Genomic DNA, 17,562 nt, shown 5'->3' on the forward strand with positions numbered 1-17,562 from the left:
CATAATTTTATATATAAAAAAATTTTCATTTTTATTTTATCTATACATACTTTAGTAGTTGTATTTTCCTGTATTTTTCACTATTAATTCCTACAAGTTGCCATTGCTTCTACTCAATATTTGATTAATTTAATTAAAACAATGAGATATAATTAACGACGTATTGAATAAGACCTACTAATATTTAAAAAGTATTTTTAATTACAATATTTGATTGTCGTTGATTTAGCAAATTCAATCTTCATATTCTTGTCAAAATTAATGACGTATATTGATTATAGGAGCAATGGCGATTTATAGAACAGTTAAAAATTATTCAAGTTGAGTATAATTTGACACTTAACAATGTGACAGAATTCAATAGTACGTGTTCAGTGCACAGAATCAAGTTTCATTTGGCTTTCTAGAATAGAAGAGAACATAATAAATCAACGACGTCAAAATTACGAAACAAGTAGTTGGAATCCCATTAACATCATATTCACAGTTAGATCTAAGTATACCGATACTGCATTTCCGCGTAATCGGTTCTGCGAATCTTCCTTCTCTTGATTTCTTGACTCTTCCCGACCTCGCTCGAAAGAATTGCGGCGAATTTCTTCGGGTTAGCTGTGACATTAACGCGCTGCATCTGCCGCGCGCCGCGTATCTCGCAGCCCGACCTCGCCGATTCTTTACGCCCGCATTTACGTTTACGAGCGTGGTTAAGGCACAAAGATAAGTTTGAGTCGTTGCGGCAAGTTCCTGCGGTGGGCAGGGCGTTTGCATGAAATTTACCGTTGCATTGTGCGTCTCTTATCGGTCGTAACAGTTTTGGACTCTGGTCTGTCCCTAGTCAATGAAGCGCGGAGTCCGAGAAACTTTGCCTCTCGTGCAATTTCTCATCTGCGATTATTCACCGCGCATATAAAGCGCGAGCTCCCGTACCTGCCCTAATATTTGGCAAGAGGAAAAAGAAAGGGGGAGAGAGAGAGATAGAGAGAGAGAGAGAGAGAGAGAGAGAGAGAGAGAGAGAGAGAGAGAGAGAGAGAGAGAGAGAGAGAGAGAGAGAGAGAGAGAGAGAGAGAGAGAGAGAGAGAGCAAAAAAAGAGAGAAAAAGTTACTGAAAATAGAGCTTTACTAAAAATAATAATATAACATTAATAATACCTAACACGAACGACGTTAATAATAACTCAAATATATTTTCATTCTGGTTATTCTTCATGCCTGTATCATTGAATAAATTACACGGTAGGTTTTTTAAAACTTTCATAATTATACTCATAAAAAGATAAAAGCTATGAAAATATATTTTATATGATTATAAATTATTTTAAAAGATATATTCTCGTCTCAAACAAGAGAGGATTAAATATATCACAATTTGCATATAATTCTTGTTACCTCTTTCACATATTCACCTTTCCTAGCGTGCCGGATGGAAACATTAATCGTGATAGAGAGATTTCTGCTTCTGCACTCATTTCAATATTACGAATATTTTCGAAATATTTTAAAATATTTTTTTCATATATTCGCGGCTTTCATCTTTCACGAGGCGAAGCTCCGAGGAATAATATTTTCAAGAATCTCCGGAAAGCCTTTGAAATCCTCAAAATACCGCGCGACTCGGAAAAGCAGAAACATTTTCATCCCGCAATACGGCATAAAAACTGCCGATTCAGCAGCTGGTGTTTTATTTGCCCGTTGTTTCTCAGGAAAATGCGATATCGTCGCGGTAGGAAAGTTTAAACGGGGTAGAATGCAATTTGTTTACCTATACGCGTTAGAATAGAGGGAAATATTTCTGGTTTAGTAGCCGCGTTTATCTGCCACTTCCTCCCCCCTCCCCTCTGTTTGCCTACTTCGTTTGCATAAAGATCAAGTGTTGGAATTAATAAATCCATTACGCGCAATTACATGTCACAGAAAAGCACCTCTTGATTATAAAGCGTAATTCTCTTTCCCCGATTGTAAATAGGAAATTTAACTATGCGAACGTTATTCGAGAATTATTTTTAAGTGAGTTGTAACAATAATTTCATAATTTACTGCGACACATTATATACATATATATATTTAATTCTAATTAATCAATTTTGATATTTTGCTTGCATTTGAATAATTTTATAATGATCTAGTATTACTATTATGCAATATTTGCATAATAGATTAATAATAATAAAAAATAAATCACTCTACCTGTATAATGATCTTTTGATATCTTTCGATACTTTCAAGATTTTATTGAAAACTGGACACTAAAAAAAAAAGAGTCGAATGCATTTTTATTTATTATATAAAAATTATATTGAAAAAAGTGGACATGTATTCATTTCAATCAAGTAGAATGTCTGGCTATTATAATAGCACTCAAGATTTCATGATAAAAATATTTGATAAACTTTGCAATAATCCGATAATTCTTACAAGATTTTTTATTCGTCTGTTTTTGATCAGACATACTGGTTGAACTTACCTACCAAACTTCCAATTAATGCAACAAGACTTGTTTTTTAGTGTTATAAAATATTTTATTAAGTATTTAAAATTTTAATAAATAACTGTTTCTCTCTCTCTCTCTCTCTCTCTCTCTCTGTCTCTCTCTCTCTCTCTCTCAGTAAAGCGATTAATATATGAAAATGCGGTTAGCCGTGTCGCCGAAATGTGATAAATTAATGTTTGCTAAGCTTCGTTGCTAGGAAACGACGTCAATTTATAACAAGAAATTTTGCAAGCTCATGTAAAATTTTCAATTGCATACGCGTAAGCACCGTTATACCGATTGTTATTTCGTTGTCATAAACGTATTTGCGCGTTGGCGGTTTTTAGATATGTAGGGAATTTTACGCGGATTATTACGTTTATTTATTCGGTGGAGCTAGGTAGCTAACCTGCTGTGAAGTATTATTTATTTTGCATTACATGCAATGCGCTTTCCAACAATTTTTATAGCGTGCTCTGCATATATAAATCTATCGTACACAAAAGATCTAACGTAAAAGAAACGCACGTACGCATTACAATTATTCTATTGTAACAGAAAAATAAACTGAATTTTACATTGCAATTCAGAAATACAATCGCGACGCACACTCAAAAAATTAGTAATTACATCGTTTACTTTATTATAGTGTGTTTACGGCACGAACAGTACGAATAATGATAAACAGAGGGTCTTTTAATCATTACGTGACATTACGTAAAGTTTTTAATTATTCAGATATCATTAAATTTGTTATTGTTTAAAAACATTTATTAAAGTACATATAATTATTTCAGAAATATGATGACATTTTAACGCATTGCATATAATAATTACGTATGACATTTGTTCTACAAAAATTACTCACTCTATAAGCGGTGATTTTTACACATGTACGTCTAACGAGCTAACATAAGATATGAATGTTTGAAAATTTGAGTTTAAATGTTCCAATTAACTTCATGTAAAAGAATGTGCAACAAAACTGCCTTCGTACGGAGTTGTCGATTTCTTTCTCGCAAACCGAGAATTATTTCGCGAGTAATTTATCAGCAAAATATCTCGCATTTCATCGGCGGAAAAGCTACAATTCGTTCTGTTGCCCGTCGCCATATTACGCACTCGTCAAGGCTCGCGAAGCCTTGTGTTTTACCGGAATGATAACCGGAGTTTATTTCACGCCCTCTCATCCTGCCAAAATGAGGCACGCCGCGGAAATTAAACTCGAGAATAATGAGTTAATTTGAGCCCACGATTACTCCACTTCTACCCCAATGTTAACGTCCGACTAGTTTCGCACACGGAATTGCATTAAATTTTTCAACTGCACAAACAGCAAAATTTAAACAAACGCAATGTAATGATAAAGAGTATAATTGTTTGAACTTTATTTCAATTACACTGATTTCCACGGTTCCACTGCAAATGATTTGTTTATTAGCATACACGTTGAAATTTTTGAAAACCAATTTTGGAAATTTAAATATCTTATAATTACAAATCTTTTTAGATTTATATATAAAAATTATTCCTTCTAAAAATCAAGTGAAATGTGATTACAAAATATTAGAATATAAAGAAAAATTAATTAAAATAGTTTTCTTTTAATTTTCTATAGATTTGGTCGTAATAATTATTAAGAAATACAATGTACAATTTAAGCATAGATTGTATCATTATACTAGTCAAATAACTTGAAATTATTTAATATAGATTGCTGAATTTCTGATCACATCTCGACATTTCGCAAGGATCTTTCCAAAAGTTTATATTAAGGCAGCGAGGTATCTTCCATGCTGCCGAGCTGAACCCAACCCCACATGCGTAGAATACTTGGGCGCTACCTTCATTATTCTACGCCTGCTTACGTCAGTTACAAGAATGTGAAATCTTCGTCGAAGAAGCCGCGTGATTCGGGAAACTTGTCGACAAAGTACATTCCGAAAATTCCACCTCGTGAAATTTCGTTTCGCGTGGGCCTCCTTTTGTGCTCAGTTGCGATCAGGAGTTTGAGAGGGGTTCGGGCGAGGGCAACCACCGTTACGGCGCACGCAAGGAGTTAATTAGGTCCTGAAGTAATCCTTTGTTCCATTTTAGTTAATGGTACTACGGCTGTAACGGAGCCTGATAAACAAAGGCGTCCATTATATTAACATGAAACTAATCGCGAAATATCGTGCCTTTGTCGAGATGAAATCAAGCTGTGTTATTGTTGTTGTAATTGTTATTATATAGTAGTCTGGAATATAATTCTCGCGAAAATTCATTAATAAATGAATTATCAATAATAGTTACAATTGTGTCCTATATATACAAAATACATTAGATCTAAAAATATTTTCGAACCAGATTCTCTAGCGACTTTTCCGCAAATGTGTTTGTGATTTTTTTTTCTTGTATTATTTCTAACTATATTCTCTTGTATTTCTTCAATGTATTTCAAATAAAATTTCTATAATTGAAATAGACAAAAATAAATTAAAGCAAATTGAAATTTTTGCGAAGAAATGAAGAAATAAATTAATGTATCAAATAAAAAAAAATGTCTTCATAAAAATTTCTGAAACTATTACAAGAAGATATATTCTAATGGGATAAAACACAGAGACTTATAAATCCCTCGGGCGTTTGCAGAATCTAAAAATCTTAAAATCTAATAAAGCTGAAGTATTAATTTCGAACTATTGAGAGTTAAGAAACACGGGAGATTAATTAAAAGAATTGCGAGAGAAATATTAAAGGAACATAAAAGACGATGAAGCTATCAAAGAAAGCTCTCAGCGGTCTTCACTTTTGAATAAAATTTTATACAAAAAGATCACTTTACGGGAGAGAGAAAATATCCCTTGAGAAATAGCCATAAAAACATTTTATGATAATATGTGAGATGCAGGATATTTTTGCATATCTGATATCGAATTGCGAATGAGCAAGAGATAAAGAGGCTGCGTAAATCTCGGTAAAGTCATAACATTCGTTACGCGAAAGATCGCAGTTTTCTTGTTGAAAAATGCGATAATCACATCGGCGTTAACCTTACGTCCCAATCTACGATTTATGATTTGTAAAATTGTTCTTCTACAAATACTACGTGCAATAAGTGCTATAAAGTTATGTAATTGCCCGTTAAAAACTCTATTCTATAATCAAGAATTTAACATCGCATTTACAACTCTCCATTGTTATAGCTTGGCCTTTGAGAAAATAATCCTCTCGTTATGTATGTACGAGGTGCAGATTACCGTACCTTCTATCGTACATTTAACGTTCAACGGTGGTACTTCCGGGGTCTCGTGAAAAAAAAAAAACTCGGGAAGCGATTTTTCGCCGAGCCTCGCGGCGGTGGCGGCCGTCGATACTCGTTAATCACCCTCTTCTTCCACGTGAGTCGAACAAATTCACATAACGTCGGGCGCCGATAATTAAAACCGCGGCAGATAAATGTTAAGGGACCGTAAAGGGCACTTCACGATCCTCGAAATGGTGGGCTCTTCAGCTGGCCGTGTACACGCGCCTTTAATTAAAGCTATCCACTTCGTTTCGTAGCGTTGATAAATAATTGTTTGCGAAAGCAGTAGACGGGCCGTGTTACACTTACTCGCGTTCCTTTTAATTTGCCGCTGTTTCATTACTTTCAATTCGTTCGTGTGCAACATCGAATACGTCGACGACGACGACGGCGGCGGCGGATATATCGCGGGAAGGAAGAAGGCGAAACAGATGGGACGCGAGGTTGAAACAGGGAGGGGAGGAAAGGGGGAACGGAAAATGAGAGAACTAATTCTACTTTTAATTTCTTGAGATTTCAACTCCGCCGAGAGGCGGCGGCTGCGGAATCGATAGCACCCTGCCATTTTTGCTTCGTATCGGATTGGTCGTAATTAAAAGAGATGGTCTAGCCACCCCTCGCCACCCCCCCCCGCCCCCACCCTTCCTCTCTCCCAATGTTTTTCTGAAATAAAATTGCAGCTGGTATCCCGTTACACATTTGTCCGTTTAACTTGTTCTTACGTACCGGCAATCCCGCAAGAAGTGCCGCTTTCCCATTTATAATGGATTTAAACTTAGCAAATACTTTCTGATTTATGCCCAATTTAATCTTCACGCGCGGGCTTATAGTTTAATTGAAATTTAATACAAACTTTCGCGAAAAATTTATATCCCGGGGATAATCTCCATGAGAAATTTATGAAATTTATTTATATGATTTTGGAAGAGTCATCCACGACGAACGAATGAGATTTATATCGAATTTAATAATAAATGAACAATCGTAAATTGATTTTACGAACATATACGGTTCATTTGTAATTAAATAATCATTCATAAGTAAGGGTTTAATTATGTTTCCATAAAATAACAATTGCCCGCAGAAAAGCAAAATTATCCCCGTTATACGCCGTCGAATGATACGCCGCTGGAATAACGAATCGCAATCAAATTAATCAAAGGATTCGGACACGCTGCAGGGGGGGGTGGGGGGCGTCTGCTGGTAACACGTCTGGCTCACGGTATCACGCGCGGCATGTCCAAGGAAACGAATAAACACGGTGTAAAGCGATATTCCAGCTTCCTCTCGTCTCCTCGGAGATTTAAGACTACACCATTCCGCGGAACGTTCTCGCATCTTTCTGAAGAAAATACGAGAAATGCGCGCAAGTGTGTACCACCAGTTGTATTTCCAGCGTGAGCACTAGTTGTGCAAGTAATCTCGAGATTTGCATGAATCCTATGCTTTCGCGGCGTCGACACGTGTTACGGATATGCGACAAGAACGCAAAGGATATTACATCCCGTTGCGCGGGAACACAACGGGAATAGTTTCGCAGCTAGTTTGCGCAAGCGAATTGTTCTTACGCTTATCTTTCAGCGGTCCTCACCCTCCGCTGAGAAATACCGCGTGACGATGAAACGCATACGTTAATTGCACGTACATTATAAGTCTGGGGTGGGAAGTAACGCCGTTATTGTTGCTCTTTTTTGCAACAATCGTTACTTCTTTTTCCTGTCTGTGACAGTAACAGTAACTTACATTATTTTTACAGTAACGGTAGGTGAATTTTATACGACATATATGGTGTAAACCATATTGCGATTAACTAAAACTACTACAGATTTTGTATTGAACTGGTAAAATCGCGACATAGATAATTGGATGCCACTTTAAAGGAAAAGTAACTAAAATCGTTGAATTTTGTGAAAAAGTAACGAATGTTGCGGAATAGTATAAGGTATTTGCATAATCGACAAGAAATATTTTACACAAAAAAGAAAGACTTCTAAAAATTCTTATATACATTAACTCGTAAATATTTTATACATATTTATATTGAAGGAAAAGAAAGGTAATTTACTATGCCCAATTTTGGGATTCAATTCCTCAGACATTTATTTTTCGTAATGCTAATACAAAAACAATTAATTATTACAAAGTGTAAAACAACATTATAAAAAAACTGTTATATTATTTGAAGTCGCTTTCCAGTTTAAATTCATGTTTCCAAAGTTATATTTTTACCTCTTGTTAAAAAAATACTACCCCAAAACAAAGTGGTACGCCAGTATTGTGTGCGTGATTTTCCTCCATTTTTTTTATAAAGCACAACATTCTTTATTTTGAATACAAATATAAATATACAATATGTAATATATAATACAACATAAATATAACTTATAGTGAAACACGTTTTACGTAATTCACATTCCTGATTTCTCTGGCATAAATTTAATTCCCCGTCTCGTCGCGCAACTCGGAGACACGCCCCTCAGAGCAAGATACTTTTCCCCCATCTCACGGTTTATTCCTGCAAATTAGCCGATTTTGCAAATCCACTGGGACGCTAGCAGCAGCCGCTGCCAGCTCGATCGTACCTTTCGGTATCTCACGTCTCGGCGCTTGGAGTTAAGTTTCCCGGAGTCGACCATTCAAATGAACAAACAGACACACAAATCGAAATCAATATATCATTCCCCCATGGCTTTCGTTTGCGCTGCAACGCTACGCGCCTCACTACACGTGTTTTCCCGTTTGCATCTACGTAGATCTCGCCCCCGTGCGAAGTGCCGTTCGCTCAGGCTTAATTAGAAGCATTAATATGGATAAACCGAAAACCCTTCCACCATCGAAATCCCTCGCCCCCCCCCCCCACCCCATTTTCCCTCTCCGGCCGTTCTGAAGGATTTGCATGTTGGCCGTGTGCCGACGAACGAAGACGCCCGCGTCTTCGCTCCTCCTTCTTCGTTCCCGTCGTCGGATTTCCACCTTTTCGACAAGACTCGGATTTAGTTTAAGACCCCACTGTAGATTACACCGTCGAGACCTTGGTGCTTCGGACGTCCATATTGCGCCCAATGCGAAGAAGTTAACGGGGGACCACGTTACGGCGTTATCATGTTATCGCGCGACGTTACGACGGCAATTACGTCAGCGAGAAAATAATTTATAGTATCCTTTCAACGTAGTTCCTTAGATAGCTGCGGGGGAAAAAAGAGTCACGTATACGCGAGCGTCTTTAGTGGACCATAGAAGATTTCGAGGACCGGAAATCTTTTTTTTCCTCTTCACCGATTTTTTTCTTTCGTACAGAGGCAACGAATCAAATTACAAATTTACGTTTCCTCGTCGCGGTGTATCTGCCAAGCGCTCGCACCGATCGTCGAAAAAGCGACGTAACACGTCACAGTTAATGGAAACCTGGGACGCGCGCCAAACCGCGACGCCGCGAAACGCGCGCCTTAAACAGACGGATCAATCCGTCGAAACGGCGAGGCATGCAACGTCTAATTGATCTTCCGGGAGAACAATCGGGTTGTCGCCGCGGACGTATCTGCGCCGCGCATACGCGCCTACGGGCTAATTAATCGAGTCAGTGCGCGACGCCGTAAATACGCGCAAATGGACCGTCGCAATTGCGTGGACACCGCACACACACACACACGCATACACATACGTCAAACGCAAAATTACCCACGATTGTCACGATCCAGCCGTCGCGGCGTCGCGCTATCCGCGATTAGAGGGCGATCCATTAATGTCAATACGGGGGATCGATGTCTCCTGCGAGAGAGCGACGAAACGTGGCGTTTATCGGCGAGGGCCCCCCCGTTATATCGTAATAATCGCCAGCGATATATCGCTCCCGCGGATGTAACTACGGCAATATCTTCCGAGATTTATGATGTGCGGGTCGTTTATGATGCCTTGGGACTGATGATGGCAGCTCAGAGATAATCCGTGGCCGAGGAGAATGGAGGCGCAATGAGACAATACACGTACGTGTCATTATCAAGCTGATCTTTCATTCTCCTCGATTAATTTGACATCTCCGTGATAGGAATATCGACCGTACGCCAATTCCTTAATTGGCGATCGTGCGAGTATAAGGAGCTCTTTTGAAGATTATCTTTAAATGTTTAGAAATGTAAAATGGAAATATTTTTAAATACATGTATACCGATAGAAAAATATGTGAAGTTTGCAACCATAATGGCAAAGTAAAATAATTATGGTCAGAAATGTTATTTTTATAATAATTATTACAATATTAATATAATAATATAATAATAACTATATACTTATAGTGATGCCAAGTATTTAAAAAAGTTGTAATAATTACTATAAAAGTGATATTCCCGACTATAATTATTTTACTAACATAATTATAATACAAAATTCTATATTAATAATAATTTCTGTGGATTTTACAATATCTTGCGTGAATTGTACTCTTCATTTTTCTTTTGTAAATTTCTTTTGTAATTGATCTTTAATAGAAACTTTTTACCTCTTCGTTTCATTGAAACCAAGTAATTAAATTGAAAATTGTCTTAATAAAACTCTCAGTAAAAGTTCTATTAATTTTTTCAACTAAAAAAAAGCTTTGAAAGATGCTCTTGTTTAATCTACACTTAGAAAAAAGTTATTAATTAACTAAATTTTTCAAATTTGATTAAATTTGTTCAGTTCAAGCATTTATTTATTTCAGCGAAGCATATAAATATTTGTATTAAAGCCCATCATTTTATGTATTTAAGTTGAATGCATAAATACTTGAATTGAAAAAATTCAATCAAATTAAAAAATTTTGTTAAATTATCAATTTTCTTCTCAATGTATGTATGTAAGGATATAAAACCATATGGGCGATCAGATAACTTTACAGTAGAACTTTTTTTTATTTCTTTCTATCGTTCTCCGATTCTATTCGCGCGTAGTTCTAAAAAACACTGCAGTATTGCTGACCCAATGAGAAATATTGTTTTCATGTAAAAAAAAAAAGAATAGGAGAGGGAGGAAAAACGCAATGACCGTCGCCTAAAATCACTCTCGGTGTATCCAATGGCCCGCCCAGCGTAACGATAACGACGAATCGACGAGAATAGAGATAACAACAATCCGACGGGACTTCACGGATACGCTTAATGATTGGCTGCACTTATCTGACCTGATTTCTCAGGCCGAGAGCACTCAAGCCAATTGTATTCTTCGATAGCGGGAGACGGCGCTCGAGCACTACTGCAATCGTGGCAATCAATCTGATTACTTCTTTTCTTCGTCGTACCAGCGTAATCGCAACGGATTCCGCAATCCTAAGACGCTGCTTATGAATTGCCCCTGCGTGAGTGAACCTGCTAACCGGCCACTCTCGCATATGCCATTTGAATTATAGTATATTTTTAGATCCTTCTTTCAAAGATTTCTCCCTAAAAATGTTTGCGACTTTACAATACCGCACAACTAAAAGTTATCGTTATTATATTTTAATTTGAAAATTGCTGACTTGGATTTCTTAGATTTTCATTCTTCTTTTTCCGAATTAACGATAAACAATTTTGATTGTAAATATCCGAGTTTTGATTCTAAACTTAGCTGTTAAAAAAAAAAAAACGAAAATTTTGACTTATGCAACAAAATGACTCTATTTACAGTTTTCAGTAAATGTTTTAATTGTAATTTTATGAAAGTTATATTCAAATTGTATAAAGTTCTTTAAATGTAATAGAACAATCTGTAAAAATTTAAAATTTTTGGTCATACTTTGAAATGTGATATATGCACCCTTATATATTAATAATATCGAACATAGATGCAGTATACGCAGTATGCAATTAATTTAGTTTCATATTTGCATCACAGTACATTAATTTTGCCATTATACACTACCAACAGAAAGTTTAGACCTAAAAATCTATATTTTACTATTTACAAACTGGATTAATATTGTTTAAAATGATTAAGTTTTGTTAATTTTATTTTGACATAGTTGAATAATATCAATAATCAATATAAAATCTAATAAGCAAAACCTAATTTAGATAATATTAATCCAGTTTAAAAATAGTAGCATATAGATACTTATTTCTAAAAAAAAAAATCAAACATTTATGCACAAAGTGTCAACTTCGGGTTTTTTATATAAAAATTTATAAAAAATAAAAAATGACACTTTTTACTTTGTGTCAAATATTATCGGAAATAATTTTATTTTTTTAGGTTAAAATTATTATTTGGCCTTTATAAATCTATCTTCTTCTGGCACTGAAAGAATTTACATTGACGTTGATTTTCATTGTTTCATACACTTATTGATTCTCTGTCATTCACGTATACCACGTCTACTAAAAATAACATTTTCAACGCGTACTCAATACCCAATTTTTTTTATCCGCAGCTAATTATCAAATAAAGTTATCCATCTCAAGATGCGCATCGCGCCATGTAGAATAATCTAATACTCAAGAAATCGACGAGAAACGATTTAGTTCTCGCGAAAACTACATTTAACGCGTACGTGATCGGAATTATCGGCGTTCGGCCACCCGAAACTCGGGGAGTATATCTTTTCTGTTAATATTAGAACTTTTCTATTTAAATGAAACCAAGTGATGAATATTCCGTGCACCGGAGTAATTCGTTTGGTCTACCGCGCACCGAGACAGTTAATGAGCTTAGCGACAGCTCGTCTGAGACTTTCCGCGGGAAGGCGAAACGGGAGCGAAACACGCCGTATCGCGCAACGGAGGACGGTTGTCGCATTGTGTTTTTGGAATAAATCGGGAAGGAGGCTCCCGAGAGCCGCCACAATCGTGGCAATCAATCGCGTTCCTTTTTCGCCGCCTCTTTGTGCAATCAGAGCGCGCTTCATGGCCCGCATCCCCGGATACGGTTTCTTCCGCCAACGTGTCTCGCGGCTCTCGCGGCACTGTCGAAGAGCCGGATCGGGATTTCTCGGTCTTGGTTGGTTGCCTCTGGCTGGACCAGAGCGTCGCGGCCGACCGACGTGCTGAAACTGCGAATCGGTGGTCCTTCGATCCGCCCGGAAGACCGTCGCGGTCTGCCGAGAAAGATAGAACGAAAGAGAGAGAGAGAGAGAGAGAGAGAGAGAGGGGGGGGGGGAGGGAAGGGATCGAAGGAACGGAAAGTTTCATCTCGAGAGAAGATGGTCATTCGATGAAAACTAATCTGCTCCTGCTTTGACAAGGTGGCAAGTTACGGAGTGGCAAGTAGGATTTCGCTTGTCAGAGAGAAGAATCGTGATGCTTCCATCTAGGGAGCATTTGGATGGATAGATTCATCTCCTCTGGAGAGGAAGAAGCGCTCCCGAACTTTCCGACTTCACCTCCGTGACGACGACGTCTCAAAAATTTTCTTACGCCTCGCCGGGCTCTTTGATAAAAATTCGATGTGGACTCTCCGGATGATATTTTTAGGCTAATTGCGAACAGACTTTATCCCAAGAAACTTTCCATTCGACGTTTTTGATTCAAGATATCTGAAAATCCTAAGGTCGTAAGATATGTGCAGCGAGATGAAGGATGCAAGACTTTTGCCAAGAGGGATCCAGATTGGTCGAAGAATTTCGAGATAACGTATGATCGCTGCACTTGGTTGCGGCTCCCATTCACTTCTCCATTGTATTCTAATGCTTCTTCTTGGTTTGTGTTTACGTAGTCGGATAACCGCAAACGCCGGCGTTAATTTACCAAATTCAGGCTAGACAATGGGCAGCTCGTTTAGGATCATGCGGGAAGAACAATAGCACTTAGTCGACGATGGGGCGGGAAGCAGCTTGTCTGTTTAACCCTCCAGTTATACTGCATGTACTATACATGCATATATAAGCTCTGGAACAAGAGTGCCCGTGCCCTCGTAAAGTAATTACGAGCGTATATTACTATCCGTCAAATATTATCTATTAATGAAGCACGATTGAGTACGCGAGCGATCGAAGAAGAGCTTGATGCTATCAGAAATGTGTTACATAGTTTTTATAACTGCTTCTTGTAAGAAACAATTTCTGCTCATCAATTATTTTCCTCTTTCTTCTTTTTTTTTTTCTTTATATTGATCAGCTTGAGTACGCAGAGTATTTAGATTAGATAAATTAATAATTCGAATATAATTTAAACAAGCAATAGAATTTAATTTTGAACTTTGCCAACACATCAACGTCATATTAGAAAATATGCGTCTCTTTTAAGATAAACGAAAACGTTTATCTCTCATAAAAGACAACAAGAGTTGCACGTTCGATATGGACGCGCTTTAATTTGCGTGTACATACGTGCAGCGCTCGAATGCGACAAAAGGGAGATATCCGTATATTTTGACTTTCATTCGCGTTTTTCAAACGTTTAACTTCCCAATTTTCTGCGACAATAAAACTCGCGTTATCTTCACCCGCGTGAAAATAATCACCGCGCGACACCGCCTCCCTGCAGGCTGCCTTTTATTATTTGTCCGAGGACTGTATGAAGCAGGGAGGAGGAGGGGAGGGGAGGAGGGGAAGGAGGCACGGGGGCATTGTGTACTGATAAGTTTGCATAAATGCGACACTTTGAATATGTCGCGAGCCGCGAGCTCCATTGTAATCTCGTTGTCGGTCGCAGCGTCGCATTCAAAACTTCCGGACATTCCCGTTCGGTCTCTCGCCGCGCTGAAATGCACTTTTGATAAGAGTTCAAAGCTCGCCCCATCTCGCCGCCCCGCCATTCTCGTGAGAGGTAGACGTCGCCCCGATCCAAAGAAGTCCCGGTTCGCCCGCGCGAGCTGAATGGAAAGCCGACTGGGTGCTATCACTCGCAACGATTGTGAGGCACTTTGAAGTGCGTTCGATTTTTCACGATTTTTCATCTCTCGATTTCTCTCGCATCTCGCCGGTGAGTTACGCCGTAATCCGAACGGACAATTAAGAACGTTATATATTTATCCAATTATCATTAGAGGAGAAAAACGCGCGCGCGCGCGGAAGGAGAAATTTTTATTTTTCGCGATTCGTCGAATAGCTGAAGAGGAAATCTCTCTCTTTATATTTGAATAAATTTCTAGATTTCCTCCGTTCGCGGAATCTCTGTGTACGTAATAAAAAAAATCTACGGGAGGGGGGGAGGGAAAGGGTATTGATTTGTGGGAACCAAGAATAATTTACGAAATCAAGGTACCGTGGAATTAAGGATTCCTGAAACACGGTATATCCCCGATGCAGGATTTATGAAAGCGACGGAACCTGGAAGGCCCCGCAGAACGAAGGAACTGCGAAACCAAGGATTTATAGTGCCGCCTGTGTACTTTACGCAGGCGGTAAATTTTTCTCGTTTTGCGCGAATGTGATTTACCCGGCTCGGTTTGCGGGAAGTCATTAGGCCGTACAACGAACGGGCGAATCGCCTACGCGGAACGAAACGGAGAAGGCGAAGAGCGGAAACCTCCCCCTCCCCCCCCTCCTCCCCCCGCGTAAGAAATGTGTACGTTTCCGCCCCAGAAACTTTATAAACAGTGCGCGAAATTTAATTATTGCCGATCAAAATCCCCGAGGGGAAACAATTAATTCCGCGATCAGCGACACGGCGCTTCTATTTACGGGAGCTGCGTGATTTTCCTCTTAAAGAGGCCATAATTAGAATCGTTCGCGTTTGTAGCGACAGTTTATTCTTGCCGCCGTCTCGCGAAGCTGTTATGCGCGTAAAAATAGAAGCAATTACTTTACATTGAAACTAAACTGTACAATTCTGTTAATGCTTTTAACGAAAGCTAAATTAATTCAAAGGGAACTGTATCACTTTATAATTTGTCGCACAAAGCTTTTGCAGTTCCACTGTCAAGAAAGCGATTATTCAATTTACTTTTTTGTCTAATAAGTAACGCTTATCTTCAACACAAGAAATATTTTTTTTTATATAACAAGAGTCTTAAAACATACTGTCACAAATTTTGAAAAAATTATTATTATATAAATTAAAAAACGAATTTATACTCTTTTGAAGAATATGATAAAATTGAACCGAATTTTTATTTTAATTAAATATTCTCGATTGAAATATTAATTGGTGTAAATTACTAAGGAATGTATTTTAAATAAATTTGTTGCTTACGATAGATTTGGATATAAACTTGTAAATTAATAGAAATAAGTGATTCGTGTACATAAAGGTTTATTTCAAATAAATGACAAATGTGTTTTAAGACTATTCATCAGGAGGATATTCTTTGCAAAGATAACAGTTGCTTAAATGAAGGAAACCAAAGAAATGAGTAACTGCTTTTCTTAGGATAGGAATAATATTTTTCTATACGTGCGCTCTTGTTTTCAATAGACGCGCAGGTAAGAACAAAACAAAAGATTCGATAAGTGTGTGCCTCCACCGGTGAAAAAGCGAGTTTACGTAAGCGTACGTGCTAAATCATATTTCTCCTGATCTACATCCTTCCGATCTAATCTTCGCTTACAGCCCCCGCGCGCTCTCTTCCGTCGCGTTTCTGCAGAAAACGACGGGGGATGTTATTAAAATTTTCTCACTATCGATGGAATTTCAATAACGACTGTCAAAGCAGCTGTCGCCGGGTGCATTAATTCCGTGACGACGACGACGGCGACGACGAAAGTTGCGCGCACCGAATCGCAGTAATCCGTGAACGGTCGCGTCGCAAAAAATCACGTCGCGTCGTTCCGATGAAACGAAGCTACTCCGAAACGTGCTTCCCACCGTGGTCTTCCCGCCGAAGAGAGGCGCGCGGCTTCTCTAAGCGCTATCGCAAACGAAAGATAGCGCGGCCGGGCTAAGCGAATACCAATGAATACCCGAAGGCAAAATCTGTGAGACAAGGCACGGTCGAGCGTTATTAAACACGGAGCCCGTTGTCACGAAGATAATACCGGTAGACGTAGTCGTAGTTCGCGTTACTTTATCATTTCACGCGGTATGGTATTTGTATGTGTGTTATTAAGTGCAGTTCTTTTTTAACGGTGCACACTGAAAAAAAGACTTGATTATAATAATCCAGCCTTGGTCCAAATTGCCCAAAGCCTTAGTGAAATAGTTTCAACTGGAACGTAAGGTAATTACAACAAAATAATGTACTTATAATGAAATGTGTATAATTATCACCAAACGTTTTGTTATTGTTACTACATTTGTTTGTGACAACCAAATATTTCAACAATATCGTTACTAAATGCATTTCACAGGTTTACCAAGAATGTTTTTTTTCGGGGTAGCGTTTTAAGGAGAGACGTGCAGAGTTAGATGATGATGATAATAATAATAATCGTTATATACGCAGGAAAGTGATATAATTTTTCCTGCCCGTTTCGCGGTTACGTTTATCCGCGGGTTAAAGAACGACGCAAAGGTAGTGGACAAAGGGGTGCGTAGCTGGGTCGAGCGACAAGCACGGCCGGGCGGTGTGAATGCAAATTATCATTTCAATGCAAATGCCAGAGGCCGATATTATTATAATGAGCTCTCGAACGACGGCGGTTCCGCCGCGCGCACCTTGCTCGAAAACTCGCCGAGCAAATAATAATGGAAATAAAGCATGCCTCGGGGCAGTAATAACTCTCGTAGTCCGCCGTAGTGAGATACCCCGCGAGAACCGAGGGGTTGCGCGCGTTATAGGCGGCCGAGCGTCGTTGAGGAAAAATGGAAAATCCTGTTGGATTTAAAATAAAATAATGGCGCCTCGCCGCTTCCGACTTTTCGCGTGCTGCTTCGGGAGAGGGAGATGAGAGGAGCGTATATCGGAATAGAAATGTGCCTTTTAATGCCCGCGGCACGGGCGCGGGTAGTGGTTTTTTAATTAAAAGAAAAGGCATTCG

General features: G+C 38.5%; 1 protein-coding gene across 5 annotated transcripts in view; it reads left to right on the forward strand.

The window, feature by feature from the left end:
- Positions 1-17,562, forward strand: part of LOC105832672 (cysteine-rich secretory protein 1) — a 61,324-nt gene that overhangs the window by 9,606 nt on the left and 34,156 nt on the right. The gene's annotated exons all lie outside the window — the stretch shown is intronic.

This window comes from Monomorium pharaonis, chromosome 2 (genome assembly GCF_013373865.1).
Source record: "Monomorium pharaonis isolate MP-MQ-018 chromosome 2, ASM1337386v2, whole genome shotgun sequence".
In the NCBI taxonomy this organism is placed as follows: domain Eukaryota; kingdom Metazoa; phylum Arthropoda; class Insecta; order Hymenoptera; family Formicidae; genus Monomorium; species Monomorium pharaonis.